The 16,665-nt window shown below is 52.1% G+C and overlaps 1 long non-coding RNA gene across 3 annotated transcripts in view; it reads right to left on the bottom strand.

The window, feature by feature from the left end:
* The window catches only part of LOC139364237 (uncharacterized), a 243,051-nt gene that overhangs the window by 60,091 nt on the left and 166,295 nt on the right, over nucleotides 1-16,665 (bottom strand). Inside the window, exon 6 of one of the 3 annotated variants that reach the window (XR_011625691.1) lies at nucleotides 11,101-14,392. The exons of the other annotated variants lie outside the window; for them this stretch is intronic. This is a non-coding gene — a long non-coding RNA (uncharacterized lncRNA). Of the gene's footprint in view, nucleotides 1-11,100; nucleotides 14,393-16,665 lie in introns of those variants that run through there. 3 annotated transcript variants of the gene reach the window in all.

Here is a 16,665-nt window from a genome sequence, read left to right as displayed (position 1 = left end):
CTCTGCCTCCCACGTTCAAGAAATTCTCCTCCTGCCTCAGCCTCCTGAATAGCTGGGATTACAGGGACGCGCCACCATGCCCAGCTAATTTTTTGTATTTTTAATAAAGACAGGATTTCATTAGGTTGGCCAGGCTGGTCTCGAACTCCTGATCTCAGGTGATCCACCTGCCTCAGCCTCCCCAGGTTCAGGGATTATAGGGTGAGCCACCGCGCCCTAATGTCACTTTCTATTCAGTGACTTTGTATTCTATTTCAATGCAGCCCCAGGATGGAACCCAAAACTCCCTTGTGTTTTCCAGAGTGGAGGACAATGGGCTATTTACCGCCCTTATTCTGAGCATTGTACTTCCCACTCGCACTGCCTAGAGAGCTGCCTTTGATGGCCTTGTGAGCCCAGATTGTGGCAGGTAAGGGGAACCCCACGCTCACTTCTCCTCCTCTCTGGGCTCTTGGCCTGTTGAAAACAGACAGAAGGAGCTAAGTAGGGACCTGCACACAAAGTCAGGCTTTATTACTGCAGAGCTGAATGCAGAATTGGCAGGGCCTCCGACTTCCTCCCTCAAATCTAGTCCTTGCACAACTCTGACAAATCTTCCAATAGCAGCTAAAGAAATTAGAACCCAGGGAGCAAAGACTCACCTGAACCTGCCAGCAGGAGAAGGCCTGCTCTGTCTGCTTAATCCAGGACAGCTGGAAGTAGAGCCCCAGCTGTACATCCCCCCTCCACCAGCACAGGTGAGCTGTGCCCCACACCACCCCCCACCCCCACCACCCCCACCACCCCCCGCAGGAGTGCTGTGTGCTCCCCAGGCTATCCCATAAGATAGGTGGCTTTGCCAGCAGCTGGAAGAAGAGTGAGGAGGGTGGTGAAGGAGGTCATGGTAGGCCAAACAATGCCTGCCACCCAGAAGAAATCTACACCCTTATCCCCGGCACCTGTGAATTCGTTACCCTATGAGGCAAAAGGGACTTTGCTGTTGCGATTAAGTCAAGGACTTTGAGCTGGGGAGATTAGCCCCCATCATCCAGGTGAGCTCAATGTAATCACAAGGGCCCTTATAAGAGGAAGGCTGGGCGGTGGCTCACGCCTGTCATCCCAGCACTTTGGGAGGCCGAGATGGGCAGATCACCTGAGGTACGGAGTTCAAGACCAGCATCACCGGCATAGAGAAACCTCTTCTCTACTAAAAATACAAAATTAACAGGGCATGGTGGCACGTGCTTGTAATCCCAGCTACTCGGGAGGCTGAGGCAGGAGAACTGCTTGAACCCAGGAGACAGAGGTTGCGGTGAGCTGAGATCTAGCCTGGGCAACAAGAGTGAAACTCTAGGAGACTAGAAGGTCAAAAGTAGAAGAAGGAGATGGGACAATGGGAGCAGAGGTGGAGTGAAGAACTTTGAAGATGGAAGCAGGGTCCACAAGCCAAGAAATGCAGGCGGCCTCTAGAAGCTGGAAAAGGCAAGGAAACGGATTATCCCCTGGCTAAACAGACTCTCCCCTTTCATTTTAGCCCCATAAGACTCATTCTGGACATCTAACCTTCAGAACTGTAAGATAATAAGTTTGTGTTGTTTTAGCCACTAAGTTTGTGGTGCCGTGGTAGGAAACCAAAACGGGGTTGAAAAGAGAAAGGACCATGAGACAAGTGGAAAGAAGAAATCCTCCCAACAGTGTTGCATTTGCAGTCGCCAAAGACCCGGGAGGCTTCCCAGGAGGTCCAGGTATGTCCTTCCCACTCGCTCTGCCGCCCAGCTGTTTCTTCCATCCTCAGAGGCTCAGCTCAAACGTCACCTGCCTTGTGCTGCCCTTCCTGGGCTAACCTGACCTGGCAGAGTTCCCCACCGCTTCCCCTGGTGCACAGGGCACTGTCTGTGGCACTATTCTGGAAGGCCCACCTTGGTACTGTAGTTTTCTGTCTGTCTTAGTCCCTTATTAGAGGGGGAGCTCCTTGGGGATTGGAGCTATAGTCATTTCTCCTAAAAGTGTGTTAGACTGAGCGGAATTAAGCCAAGCCCTCCACATCTTAGACGTGCACTACGGAGTGTCTCTGATTTCATTTCAACCCCACCTAGCCTTTCAAAACTCATTACCCGAAACAGAAGCTTTCCCTCTCTTTGAGTGTCCTCTCTCGGCCATCAATGTAAACGCCACCATGGATACCTAGTATTTTGTTTGCACACCTGCAATAGAAGTCTCTTCCCCCAGAAATTTTGAATCAGGACCAAGAGGTTCCAGCCCAGGCTGACGGCTCCCCTGAATGGAAGACATGTAAGCCCAGCCCCTGTTATTTTCACTGGCTATTTTCTACCCCAAGTTCTGAGCATCCCAGAAAGCAGATTGGGGGCAGAAGCAGGAGGCAGAGGGCAGAGAGGAGAGGGAGGGCTTTCTGTGCTCCCACAGTGCCCTGTGCCTGGTTTTAGTCAATCCCTGAGGCCCCGTGGCAGCTCTGCCCTGGAATTCCTGATATGCCTCTGGGGTCTTTCCAAAAGATTCCTGTTTTGCTTAGCCCAGCCAGAGTTGATTTCCATCACTAGCAACCAAAGACGTCCTAAAAAATTTGGAATGAGCTAGCCCGAGCCAAGAACAGAGTGTTGGCACATTACATACATGGTGTGTTCCCAAATATGGTAAAGCCATACCCAGAGGTCACAAGTGTGGCCACCCTGTTTATGCAGAACACTGTAGAAAATCCAGAAGGAGGAAAGGGGGCCTATTGTTCCATCTGCCTGGCTGTAGGGCAGGGGCCAGGAGGAGGCAGGAGGGCAAGATGGAACATGGAAACCAAATCATGGGGTGGCACAAAGCATGGGGTATGGCCAGGAATTGAAACAGTGAGGGGCAGAAGCCAGAGACGCCAGGATTCAATGCCCTGATAGAAGCACAAACCACAGGAGTGGGCCATGGTCCAGCCAAGGGAGGAAGCCACCCTTTGAGTACCAGAGAGCTCTGATGAATGCCCTAGGGCAGGATCTGTTCTTTGTGCATGAACACCTCTCTTGAAGGCCCAGAATCTCTGTCACTGGCACCACCCACCTCGGTAGACCCACTGAGTCATAAGTCCAGTTCCTAAGCCCTGGTCAAACCTCAGTCAGGATAACAAAGCTCGTGCATTTGACTCATGGGGTAGGTAGTCTATGGTGCTGGATTCTGTCTCTTTACTCTTCTTTTAGAAGCAGTCTTAGCAAGCTTGAGTAGTTTCCCAAGCCATGATGGATTGGATTCATGCATTAGAAACGGGGAGAAATGGCTGGGCAAGGTGGCTCACGCCTATAATCCCAGCACTTTGGGAGGCCAAGGCGGGCGGATCACCTGAGGTCAGGAGTTCGAGACCAGCCTGGCCAACTTAGCGAAACCCCATCTCTACTAAAAATACAAAAATTAGCTGGGTGTGGTGGCGGGTTCTGATAGTCCCAGCTACTCAGGAAGTTAAGGCAGAAGAATTGCTTGAACCCAGGAGGCGGAGGTTGCGGTGAGCTGAGATCACACCTCTGCACTCCAGCCTAGGCAACAGCGTGTGAGACTCCATCTCAAAAAAATAAAATAAAGAAATGGGGAGAGAAGGCTGGGCATAGTGGCTCACACCTATAATCCCAGCACTTTGGGAGGCTGAGGTGGGTGGATCACCTGAGGTCAGGAGTTCAAGACCAGCCTGGCTAACATGGCGAAACCCTGTCACTACTAAAAATACAAAATTTAGCCAGTATGGCGGCAGGTGCCTTTAATCCCAGCTACTCAGGAGGCTGAGGCAGGAGAATTGCTTGAACCCAGGAGGCAGAGGTTGCCTTTTTGAAACTCTGTCAAAAAAAAAAAAAAAAAAAGGAAGGAAGGAAAGAAAGAAAAATGGTGAGAGATGCTATTAAGGAATCACCATCACAGCAACCAGAACTGATATGCTACAGCAGTGCTTCTTGGCCCCAGCTCTGATGACAGTTGGGGCCAGCTCCCTCTTCATTGTGGGGGCTGTCCTGTGCCTTGCAGGGGGGTTACAAGCATCCCTGAATTCTCCCCACTAGATGTCAGTAGCACCTCCTCTATGTATGTCACCCAAAAATGTCTCAGATACTGCTACATGTCCTTGAAGGACAAAATCTCCCAGATTGTGAACCACTGTGCTGTAGGAAGAGAGTAAGAAGCAGTTACAAGTCCTCCAACTCCTGACAGCTCTCCTGCGCTTCTGCTACACAGACATAGTCCCCAAGAAGCTTCAGGACGGTGCTGACCAGCCCATCTGAGAAGACCCTGTCTCAGAAAGCGTGGGAAGTATATAACCAAAGGGTGACAGCGCTCCCCTGGGGAGGCTCAGAAGACGGGATGTTTGGTATCCTTTCTTTTGACAGTGCCTGGCACATGGTAGACCCTCAGTAAATATTTGACTATTAGGTTAAATTAGATTATAAAAGTTTCTAGGCTGATTCTGTACTGGTTTTGGACTTAGAGGGGGATGGATAGTTAAGCCTTTTTTTTTTTTTTTCAGACAAAGTCTTATGCTGTCACCCAGGCTAAAGTGTCTTGGCACAATCACAGCTCAGTGCAGCCTCTACTTCCTGGGCTCAAGTGATTGTCCCCTCCCAACCTCCCAAGTAGCCGAGACCATAGGTGTGGGCCACCACGCCCATGTAATTTTTTTTATTTTTTGTAGAGAGGGAGTCTCACCATGTTGCCCAGGTTGGTCTCAAACTCCTGGCCTCAAGCAATCTTCCCACCTTGGCCTCCTAAAGTGTTAGGATAACAGGTGTGAGCTATCACATCAGCCTTTTCTGATGAGATTTTCTCCATCCATCCAAGCCCATCTCCATTCCTGCTTCCTTCCCAAAGCCAGTCCTGAGTCTTCTCTCTCATGACCCCTTTCCACCTCCCTCCAGCACTCTGACCTGCTATATGCTTATGTAGGTCAAGAGGAGGTAAGAATCTCTCTATCCTACTCAAGAGTGTGCACCAGGGGCAATCAGATAACCAGGGTGTCACAGGGTGGAGGTGTCTGTCTCACAGGTTTTTATTTTTTTCTTTTAGTTTTTTTAGAGACAATGTCTCACTATGCTGTCCAGGCTGGACTCAAACTCCTGGCCTCAAGCAATTCTTCAGCCTCAGCCTCCTGAGTATTCAGGACTGCAGGTGCACACCACTGCACCAGGCTTCTGTCTCATTTCTGGTTTACAGTGTTGCCTCTTTCTCTTTCACTGCTCAAGGAGTAAAGAAAATTGAGATCTGACCTATGGGACCAAAATTAGAAAAAAAAAAAAAAAAAAAAAAAAAGCACTGCTGTCTGGCAGCTGGGGTCTCTCCAAACACATTCTCTTTTTTCTCAGAACAGCATGACGAAAACCATAAGCCGAGTCAGAGTTTAACTGCTGTCTGGCACAGCACAGGGTAGTTGCGTGCGTGCACACATGTGTGTGAATGTGTGAGCGGATAAGGATGGGCATGCTGGAGAGCGAGTGAGAGCGTGTGGGAGGGTACGTGAGGAGATGCGTGTGTGTGTACTTGCGCACACAAGCTCTATACACGCGTTTTCTACTTGGGGTTATTCAGGGTCTGCATCCCAGTTGTTGGAAGCAGATCCTCAGCTGAGTGGCCTCTTTTGTAACCAGGGGCGTGGGTCTGAGCATTTCTTCTTGCAGTAGAAATGGGCCCTGTGATGAGTCACGCCAGTGGCTGGACAGAGGGGAGGCTTGGCTGAAGAAGCAAGGATTCCTGAGCTGGTCTAGGGCAGGCAAGGCCAGACCCTCACACAGAGAGCCCCAGAAAGAGTGGCCTCTGGCAGGTGTGGGAGGCTCCTGGAGCACACCCACAGTCTGGGAGGGTCACATCTCTGGACATCAAGGTAGGAGCACACAGCTTGGCATGCACCAGGGGCTGGGGCAGACCTTCACACTCACCTTGGAAGTGGGGGGCGAGCAGTCATTCCCGCTGGCCCAGGACATTCACACCATGGGAATTCCCAAGGGCTCTGTCCTAAGAGAACTGATCTGAAATCCAAACCTGGCCTGAAAAGAAATTGGCCCAAGCCTTCCTAGTCCAGTCCCCACTAGGTGCTAGTTCCCAGCCCAGAGTCCAGGACAAGCACTCATTCCTACGCTCCTGCTGGGAACCAGGAGAGAGAATGAGTTATGCGAAGACCCAGGGCGGCCTTTCAGGGTGGTCAGGATGAACCAGGAACTCGCAAACAAGCTGAAGAAGGCACAGCAGAGAAGCTGATGAGGACTCACACTGAGAAAACACTTAGGGGGATGTGTCACAGGCATCAAGCCAAGCGCTGCGTCATCCACCAACTCAGATCTTCGAGGCAATGCCTAAGGGCACTGGGGCATTAGGCTGCTTAGTGGGCAGATGAGCAAACCGAGGCTCAGAAAGCAGAAGTGACTTTCCTGTTAGCACACAGCTATTAAGTGCAGAGCCGAGATTCAAACAAAGTCAAGAATGAGGTACAAAATGTCTAGCAATCAGTAGGCTGGTTAAATAAACACTGATTTATTTATGGAATACTGGGCAGCCATCGACATACCCGGTAGAAGAATAGTTAATGGCCTGGAAAGATGTTCAAGATATGTAATTGAGCAGGAAAAAAAAAAAAAGCAGGGTACAAAACAGCATGTGCAGAGGGATTATTAAAACATAAAATACGGGCCGAGCACAGTGGCTCATGCCTGTAATCCCAGCACTTTGGGAGGCCGAGGTGAGTGGATCACCTGAGGTCAGGACTCTGACACCAGCCTGGTCAACATGGTGAAACCCCATCTCTACTAAAAATACAAAAATTAACAGAGTGTGGTGCGTGCGCCTGTAATCCCAGCTACTTGGGAGGCTGAGCACAGGAGAATCTCTTGAACCGGAGAAGTGGAGGTTGCAGTCAAGATCGCACCACTGCACTCCAGCCTGGGCAACAGAGCGAGACTTCATCTCAAAAAAACATTAAAAACAAAACAAAACATAAAGAGGTACGATTTCCGAGAAAAAACTCAGAATGTCAGCAGGGGCTTTCTCTGGATAATAGGAGTAGGTGTGAGTTCTACTCTATGGGTTTGTTCCTTTTTCTTACAATGATCATTTTGTAACAGGGACAAACCTGACTTGGAAGAGACCAGGCTGTGTTTCAGTGGTGTGGGGAGTTGCGGGGGCGGGGAGCTGGTGTTTCGGTAGGGGGTGATGAGGGGGTCATGGCTAGCACTGTGAGATGATGGCTCAGCAGGTAGGAGGGTGTGGTGAGAAGCAATGCCTTTCCTAGGAACACATCCATCTTTCTTTTTCTTTCTTTTTTCCTGAGACAGGATTTTGTCCTGGTTGCCCAGGCTGGAGTGCAATAGCACATGATCTCAGCTCACTGCAACCTCTGCCTCCCGGGTTCAAGTGATTCTCCTGCCTCAGCCTCCCAAATAGCTGGGACTACAGCTACACCCAGCTACTTTTTTATATTTAGTAGAGACGAGGTTTCACCATGTTGCTCAGGCTGGTCTCAAACTCCTGAAATCAAGTGATCCACCTGCCTCAGCCTCCCAAAGTGCTGGGATTACAGGAGCGAGCCACTGCACCAGGCCTTTTTTTTGAAACAGAATATCAGTCTATCACCCAAGCTAGAGTGCAGTGGTGCAATCACAGCTCACTGTAGTCTTGACCTCCTGGGCTCAAGCAATCCTCCTGCCTCAGCCTCCCAAAGTACTGGGATTACAGGCATGAGCCACACACTCAGTCATCTTTTTCCTAGACCTGACAGCAGGCAGGAGAGGCTGGGTACCCTGGCTGGCTCTCTGCGTGCACATGTGATTGAGTTCCACCGGTCTGGGCCTGTCCTTGCAGTGCTAGGCTCCACCCTGCTGGGGTCAGGAGAAGGTAGGGAGAGGACAGAATTGGACTAGATGTGTCCTGGATATGCACAGAGAAGGTGCAGGTAGCTGGCGACAGGGACTTAAGTGTGTGTTGTGTGTGTGTGTGTCAAGTTCAGAGGAGGAGATGCCCTGCTCAAAAATAATAAGAGTGGGCTGGGTGCAGTGGCTCACACCTATAATCCCAGCACTTTTAGAGGTCAAAGCAGGCGGATCATGAGGTCAGGAGATCAAGACCATCCTGGCTAACACAGTGAAACCCTGTCTCTACTAAAAATACAAAAAAAAAAAAAAAAAAAAAATTAGCCGGGCGCGGTGGCGGGCGCCTGTAGTCCCAGCTACTCGGGAGGCTGAGGCAGGAGAATGGCATGAACCCAGGAGGCGGAGGTTGCAGTGAGCCGAGATTGTGCCATTGCACTCCAGCCTGAGTGACAGAGCCAGACTCCATCTCAAAAAACAAGCAAAAACCACACAGGCAAGCTCCTGGGTGAGAGCAGTGCTGTCAGGAGTAGTGTGTGGAATCAGTTCGCCCAGGGTGTCCCCAGGGTCGAGGAGTGCAGGTGTAGTCCAGGCTCAAGGCCTGGTGCGGATTCTGATTTGGCCCTGAGGAGGGCAGCAGAATCTGCTTTGTGCCCACACATCCCCAGGTGCTGACCCAGGGCTCACCCCCAGGCCCAGTCCCTTCCAGATCTTTCTGGTAGCTTCATCCAACCCTAGTGGCCAAATACCCTGACTTTATGACCTGGACTGGCTTCCCAAAGTCCTTGTCTGATGGAACATTGACTCCTTCCAAGACTCAGCTCCTTGTTTCCAGAGGTTCCCAGTGTCTGGGACTCTGGGCTCAGAGGGAAATGGTGGGTTTTAGCCCCCTGGGGGGATGGACTGAGATTGAGTGAGACTCAGAGGTTAGAACCAAGGGCTCAGCCAGTGTGGGGCTTCTGAGGTCTCCCTGTGATGGCACCCGTGATCCACCAGGTGTCGCTGTGTAGCCGGTGGGATGAAGGGTGATGGCAGGAGGACCTTCTTCAGCACCCACCCTAGGACTGGGGAAGTAAAGGCAGGAGGCTGTGGTCGAGCAGAGCTGTGGCCCTATCCCCCTAGCCTCAAGGCCAGCAGAAGCACCCTCGAGAAGGCACCATGTCCTGGTCTACAAGCCTGAGGACAGAGGCGGCTTCCATCAAAGGCCTGAAATGAATGGAGGGTGATGTGGAAAAACAGATCACACCTTCTCATCCCAGCAAGCCACTGGGTGGGACAGGAGGTACCCCGACCCTCACCACCCACCCCCACACCCCTGTTCAGGAGCTCAGCCCAGCTTCCTGGGGTCCTGCCTGGGGGCCACTCCTTAGCCCAAACCCACAGAAGGTGTTAGTGGGCCAGGTAGACTGCACAGCCATCAGAGACACTTTGGTTTCTCATTAGCTCCAGATCAAGCAAACCTAGTTCAAAGTAGTCAGGCAGCAATGGGAGCTTCTAACTGGCCATTTCCAGCCTAATTTAAAAGCTTGTCACTCAGAAACCAGCAGCCCCCACGCCCAACATTGGCTTCCTTCCCATCTCCTCAGGCTGGGGAGGGAGCATGGAGAAAGTGCTTGTTTTTGTCCTCACTGGTTCCAGGCTCTGAATCCTGAAGCCCCCACACAGGAGAACGTAGACCTTGCAGGACCTGGCCGGGTGCGGTGGCTCACGCCTGTAATCCCAGCACTCTGAGAGGCCAAGGCAGATGGATCACCTGAGGTCAGGAGTTCGAGACCAGCCTGACCAACATGGTGAAACCCCGTCTCTACTAAAAATACAAAAACTTAGCCAGGTGTGGTGGCGGGCACCTGTAATCCCAACTACTCGGGAGACTGAGGCAGGAGAATTGCTTGAACCCGGGAAGCGGAGGTTGCAGTGAGCCGAGATTACATCATCGCATTTCAGCCTAGGCAACAGAGTGAGACTGTCTCAAAACAAAATACAAAGACACTGCAGGACTTTCCTCAGCTTGCTAGGCTTGCTTGCCACTCGCCCAGACCCCGCCCACCTGGGGACTCGCCACAGGCTTGCCCTGTAGATCTCAGAGGTGGAGTTACAGTTCTGGCATTTCTGGTTCCCCAGGTGGGCCTCAGGTCTGAAAGAGAAGGAAGGAGAGAAGCCAGGGTGGAGCCTGCCCTCCTCCACCTGACACCCCCCACCAGGGCTCCCCTCTCCAATAGCCATTTAAAGGCCTCCCTCTGGCTCTTCTCTAAGAAGAAAATCAAAAGAAGGAGAGAGGGAGGAAAGGCAGTAGTTCAGGGCATGGACTCAAATCTCCATGTAGGAGATGGAAAAGGAAGGTAGGGGATTGGCAGAGACACAAAAAGAACAGGAGATGCAGGGTGTGGCCCTAGCATTGCTGGGAGGTGGGGGTGGGATAACTGAGTGAGGAGCTGGCTTAGAGAGCAGACTGTGGGGTTTAGTCCCGACGGTGGTTTCTGAAAGTGTCATGGGGTTGGTGAATTCATATAACCAAACAATTCTGTTAGCCTAACTCACCTGCTCTCCATTAGCCACCAATGCACAAATACAAATTGATCACCTATTAGGGGCGGCACTGTGTCAGGCAATTATGAGGGAGATGATACAAAACATTCTGGTGGGCCGGGTGCTGTGGCTCATACCTGTAATCCCAGCACTTTGGGAGGCCGAGGCAGGCGGATCATTTGAGATCAGGAGTTCAAGACCAGCCTGGCCAGCATGGCGAAACCCTGTCTCTACTAAAAATACAAAAATTAGCCGGGTATGGTGGTGCACACCCGTAGTCCCAGCTACTTGGGAGGCTGACGCAAGAGAATCGCTTGAACCCGGGAGGTGGAGGTTGCAGTGAGCCGAGATCATGCCATTGCACTCCAGCCTGGGCGACAGAGTGAGACTCCATTTCAAAAAAAAAAAAAAAAAAATCCTGTTTTAAAAGGTGTTAGAGTAGGAAGACAAGTATTATGAACAAGAAAACATGTGTGACTACCTCAGACAATGCTGGCTGTGAAACCCTTTGACAGCTGTACATGTCTGTGAGGCCCTATTAAATGTTTACTCATAAGCATCTATAGCCCAAAGCTGCTCCCTGATCATTGCTACCATAAAAAAATACAATAAAAATGCAAGTCTTTTGGAAGCCCTGCCCAGTTTCCATAGTATATCTTTGTGACTCTGTTCAAGATTTTGCACCCATAGGTGCAGAATCTCACGTGTGTGCGCATGTGCTTGTGACCAGGCAAATCAGTTGCATCTGTAATGTGCTTGGGAGTTGTAGAAGAAAGCTGTTTCTTAGGATTGTTGCATGTCAGAAAAGGAAAGGAACTGAAGAAAGCTGTTTCTTAAGATTGTTGCATGTCAGAAAAGCAATGGAACTGAGGGGCCCCATAAACCCCTCATTGTACAGAAAGGGAGAAGATAAGGTCCAAGGGGTTGAATCATATGCTCTGGTCACTCAGTGAGAGAATACCTTAATCAAATTTGCCACGAGGCTTGTCTTGGCTGATATGTGAGTTCCCAGAGGTCAGAGGCAGAAGCGCCGTGAAAATGGTATATCGGCACAGAAACTTAGGTTTCTCCTCTGCCTGTGGCAGCACTGGAGAAGATGGTGGCACCTGGTGCCATGACTGCCTGCATGACAATCAGCAGGGAGCAATGATGGAAAGTGTCTAACAGTTAGGCTCTGGAGACAAATTTCTACTGAGCAGCTCCTTCTTAACATTGCTGCACCTCAGTTTTCCCATCTGGAAAATACAGGTCATGGTACTTCCTCCTTCAGAGGGCGGTTGTGAGGATCTAATGGATGGATACATGCAACAACTTAGAAAGGTGCCTGGCACGCACTAAAAGCTCAACAAAGCTGCGTCCTTATGATCATTCTCTGCTCGCATCCTCACCAACGGATCCCAGCAAGCCCGCCTCAGCTCAGAGACCTCTGCTAGGGCCCAGAGCCCATCCTTTGAGGATTCCCATCTCACAGGCTTTGTGGTTACTGACTGACTTTGTAATTCCCAAACCTGACCAGCAAGCAGTTCATATGGAAGTTCTTGCCACCTCCTGGTGAAAACAAGGACTGCAGGTAAAGTGCTTGGTGCCCTGCTTTGTCCTGAGGCTGGAGCAAGGGGCGTGGATGGGCTGGGAGTCTTGGGCAAGAGGCTGATGCGTCCTGAGTGGTGACGCTGGTGTCCGTGGGACACAGTGCCGTGTACTCTCCTGCCTTGAGACTGTTTATGATTTGCCAGACTCTTGTGGTGCTAGCCAAAATAATGCATCCAATAGTGTTCCTGCTTTGGGGAGCTTGCATTAGGCTGCTGACATTCCCACAAAGAGCTGTTTTCTTGTGCCACTTATTTTTATTTTTGTCATTCGCTTTACTCTCTTAATTTCCACTCCACCTCCCAATCCCCAACCCCCACTCCCACCCATACCATTGCCTGTTAAAAGCAGCAGGAATTCTGAAGCCAGCCTTGTCCTCATTTAGGATGAGGACCCGAGCACAGAGGGATATTTTTCTGGTGGCTGCTGTGAGCTTTGCCAACCCCACTGAATTCAGGCTGGCCACAGCTCATCCCATGAGGCCAGGTACAGAGCCTTCCCTAGCAACAGCTGCAGAATCACAGCAGACAGCGCTCCTGGGATCTGGCCCCCGGGGTGAGTCCATTTAAAGAAGCCACACTTGAGCCTGAGCCTAGCAGAGCTGGTGAGAGAAGAGTGTTGGTTCCATGCTGGCACGGGGCCTGCCTGTCCCTCCACCTCTTCAAGAACCCGTGACAAACCTTGCCTGGTGCCCAAGTGCCTGCCAAGCCCTGTCATACTAAAACCCTGGAAGACTCAGCAAGGAGTCCAATTTCAGACCAGCAGGTGGGGAAACCAAGGCAGTAAGAGCCCAACGTGACCAAGGTCACACACACGGCGCTGGCTACAAGGCCCTGGAGGCCGGGCATCCAGGGCTGCAGGCTAAGCACCAAGCACCCTCACCCTCACCCCGGCCACAGCTCGCCCAGGCACATAGGAGGAACAAATATCTCCCACGTCATTCAACAGCAGAGCCCGGAGAAAGGCCCAGCACTTCCCCTCCATGAATGCTATTGCTGATCCCCTCCCTCCCTGGGGCGGCGGGGTCTGGGGGCAGATACAGAGGCACTGAGACTCCCTGGAGCCTCTTGGGCAAGTCATTTCCAAGCCAGGCAGCCTGATCTCAAGCAGCTCCCGGTTGAGTGCCTGAAACACCAGACATCAAAAACCTGGCAGGCCTGGGGAGAAGAGAAGATTAGATCATTACAGCAGAATGAAGCAAACCAAAAACCCAGAGAGGGCAGGAGGGACAGAGGCCAAGAATGTTTCAAGGCAACCTGAAACTCCTTCAGATGAGAGCGGCCTGTACAGCGGCAGCTTCCCCTACTGCCAGGAAAGCCTGGCGTGTCTCAGCCCCTTTTTGGGTGGAGTGGGGGTGTGCTGGTCCATACACGTGCGCTCGGAGGTGATGGGGACAGGAAGCGTGTTCTGGTCTTCCATGTGCACACACATTTGGACACACAAACGCACATGCACAGGTGTCTAGGCCAGGCGTGTAAGCCCCCAGGAGTGCATGCCTGTGTTTGCGTGCAGTCTACAAACATGTTTTCACAAAGCTCAAGGAGAAGCAATCAGTCATCTCCAAGGAATCTTAGCAACAGCCATCCCCAGAAAAGGCTCCTGCCAGCTGGGGCAGCGATGAGTCAGCAGAGGCGGCGTGGGGGAGGCGGGAGGCGGGAGGCGAGGCAGCCTCGGGCCCTGGAGCCGAAGCCGGCCTCTCCCTTCTCCTGGGAAGGCCTCCAGACCCGGCCTGGCCGCCGCGCCTGGGTCACTGCTTTGGCACTGAGGTCCGAGAACACATTCCTGGAACTGGCCAGCACAGGCGGCTGGAGGGTTTTTCCCTCCTCCTCTCTCTCCCTCTCACCCTCCTGTCCAGGCCCCACACCCGCCCTTTTATTTTTCCTTCTTGCTGCAAAACCAAAACACCGCGTTCACGAGTTCAGGCACTGTAGCCAAGTGGCAGGAGCTGGCGGAGGAATTGGGAAACAGGAGTTGCCTGGCCCAAGCAGGCCAGGGGATGAGGACACCTCTAGCCAGCCGCAGAGAGGGCCCTGCTAGGGCTTGCTGAGCCCTGGTTAAGTCCTGCAGGGCAAAAATGTCATCGCGGGGGCTCCAGGGAACTGGAATTCAAGGTGGCAGCTCCCAGAGAAATGGCCTGTGTCTCTCTACCCCAGTAGCAGAGCCCGAGGTCACTAGCAGAGGATGGCGGCTGGAAGGTGACCAAAGGAGTAGAGAACCACGATTATTAATCATGAATCCATTGCCTGAGTGCATACACAGTCTTCAGAGCCACCTCAGGGTACAATTATGTCCTTGTACAGACAGGGAGGTGAAGGTGTGGGCAGGTGAAGGAATTTGGCACAAGGTCACGCAGCTAGCTATTAGCCATGGAGCTGGATGGAATTCACCCAGCTTCGAGCTGACTTGAGGGCTTTAACTCCTGGGTCACACTGGCTTTTCTTCCTGGGCTGCAGCTACACAGCATGCCAGGATCGCAGCACCTACAAAAAATAAAATAAAATAAAAACAACAAAAAAAGAGCGAGTGCTGTCTCCTATCTCTCCCCCACCAGCATGCGAACAGAGCTGGGGGAAGAGCCATCTGCAACCTCAGCAGCGGAGGTGGTGGCAGTGGCGTGGCAGGCGGTGGCGGCAGGGGCAGTAACAGCCCAGCCCGAATCCCTGGCCTCTTTACTGGAGGCAGGAAATGAATAAAAGCTAAATGAGTTTGAAAATGCCAGGAGGCAGTGTTTATCCCCTTCCCCCACCCCCTCCCCCTGGCAAGGGCCGCGTATAGTTACAGTTTAATCTTGGAAATGCCAGACAGCTGTTCCCCGTTGCTAAGAGACTGGCCCACATTATGCAGATGTCAGGGGCCTCAAATGTCTGCCGGAAATTACAGATCATGTTGGAAGAGCAGAGGGGCCTTCTCTTGACTGGGGAAGCGCAGCGGGAGACTCCTTGGGTGGATGGCAGAAATAAGGGGCCCACCCTTTCCGGGTCTCTGAGGCTCCAGCCTGTCCCTCCTCCCAGCTCCCTGATGCCTTGGCTCCCACCCCAGGTTCCGGCCTCCATCCTTTGGCAACTGTGCCAATGGCCATGTCCACCCCCCACCTCCTGTGCTCCTTCTGGGACATCTTTCTTCAGTCTAGTGTCCCTGTCTGTCTGCCAGTCTTCCCAGTTGCTGTGATGCCACTGACCTGGCTGGGTCCCAGCTGGGAGGAGGAGCAGACCCCACTCAAGGAGGGTGGGATTCCACTCCATGAGCTCTCCTCACCTGGAGCTGAAAATGGGACACACTCACACCCTCCCTGTCATCCCCCACCCCATGGAAACCCAAAGGAGGACTATCACCATGGCAACTGCAGGCTACCCGAGCTGCTGCATCACTGGTCCCTGGGGAAGGGGAGCCGCCATCTGGGCAGGGGGATGGGGGAGGAGGAAGGGAAAGCCCTTTTCCAGACTGGAGCTCTAACATGAACCTGATGGAAGGTGACAGGGGGAATTCACTAGGGCTCTGGGCTGGGAGAGAAGCAGCTCAGGCTGGAGAGGGGCATGAGCAGGCTGCAGGGTGGTGCCAGGGGAGGCCATGGCATGCATGGGGTCTTCAGGATGACCCTCAGGTGCTGTGGGGGTGGGGGAGGTTAGGCTGCGGCCGGGTGTGGAGTGGGTTCTATGTGCCTACTGATTCCCTGAGAGCCCACAAGGTGCTTTGAGGACAGAAACTATGTCACTACCCATGCATCCGGGTAGTATCTGCTCTCCCTATTGCTAACTATGTGACTTTGGCCTTCTCTAGCTGAGGAGCCCAGCCATAGAGAATGAAGTCAGGTTGACTTTCCGTGCATGGAAAGTGGTTTTGACGATAAGAATGGTATGTGTGTATGTGTGTGTCTGTGCGTGTGTGTGTGTGTGCATGGGTATGTGCATGTGTGTCTGTGTCTGTGCATCTGTGTCTGTGCATGCGTATGTGTTTACCCACATATGAAAGTGCTTTGGAGAAAGGTTCTTGGAAGCCCCATGAAAACAGGGCCTTATTACCACCCATCTGGTCTTCCGAGAAGATGCTGATAAGGCTGCCAGCAGAGGAACACCATTTCAGAGCTTTCTTCTCAGGTACCTGGGGCCTTCCTCCCTGCAAGAGGACACCATCCTCAAACACTGCCTTACTGACTTTGTGTCCTGACTCCTTGGGTCAACTCTCCCTCCCGCCAATTCCTACAGCAACTGAGATGCTAGATGGGGAAATTGAGGTACAGAGGCTTCCAAGACTTGCTCAAGACATCATAAACCATTAGCTAATCCCATACTCTCCTGCCTCAGCCTTTGCCCTGGGTTCAAACCCCAGGAGGACCATGACCTCTGTCCCTGGGAGATGAGAGCTAGACATTAGGGTTCCTCCTCTTATTAGCTATGTGAGTATGGGTAAATAACCAAACCTCCTTAACTCTCATTTATCCTTCTGGAAACTGGAATGCCATGACTTATTAGGGTTGCTGTGAGGATTAAATGAGATACAACATGAAACTTGCTTAGTTCCTGCAATACATGTGAGTTCTTTTATTAAGGAAGAGCTGGCTCCTGGGCACTAACTCCTTAGAAAGGTGTCAGGCTTCAGCAGCTGGGGGAGGAGGAGATTGTTCAGGCTGCGTGCACACCCAGTCCTCGCTCCTCCAGCACAGCGACCAGTTTCTGCCTCTTTGGAAGGTTCCAGAAGGGTTGTCCAGGACAGTGCAACTGGAAGAACTCGGGGCAGGTACCAGTCACAAAGTCCT

This window comes from Macaca nemestrina, chromosome 7 (assembly GCF_043159975.1).
Source record: "Macaca nemestrina isolate mMacNem1 chromosome 7, mMacNem.hap1, whole genome shotgun sequence".
In the NCBI taxonomy this organism is placed as follows: Eukaryota; Metazoa; Chordata; class Mammalia; order Primates; family Cercopithecidae; genus Macaca; species Macaca nemestrina.
The sequence above is the reverse complement of the archived record's forward strand: the minus strand, read 5'-3'. Positions and strand labels throughout refer to the sequence as shown.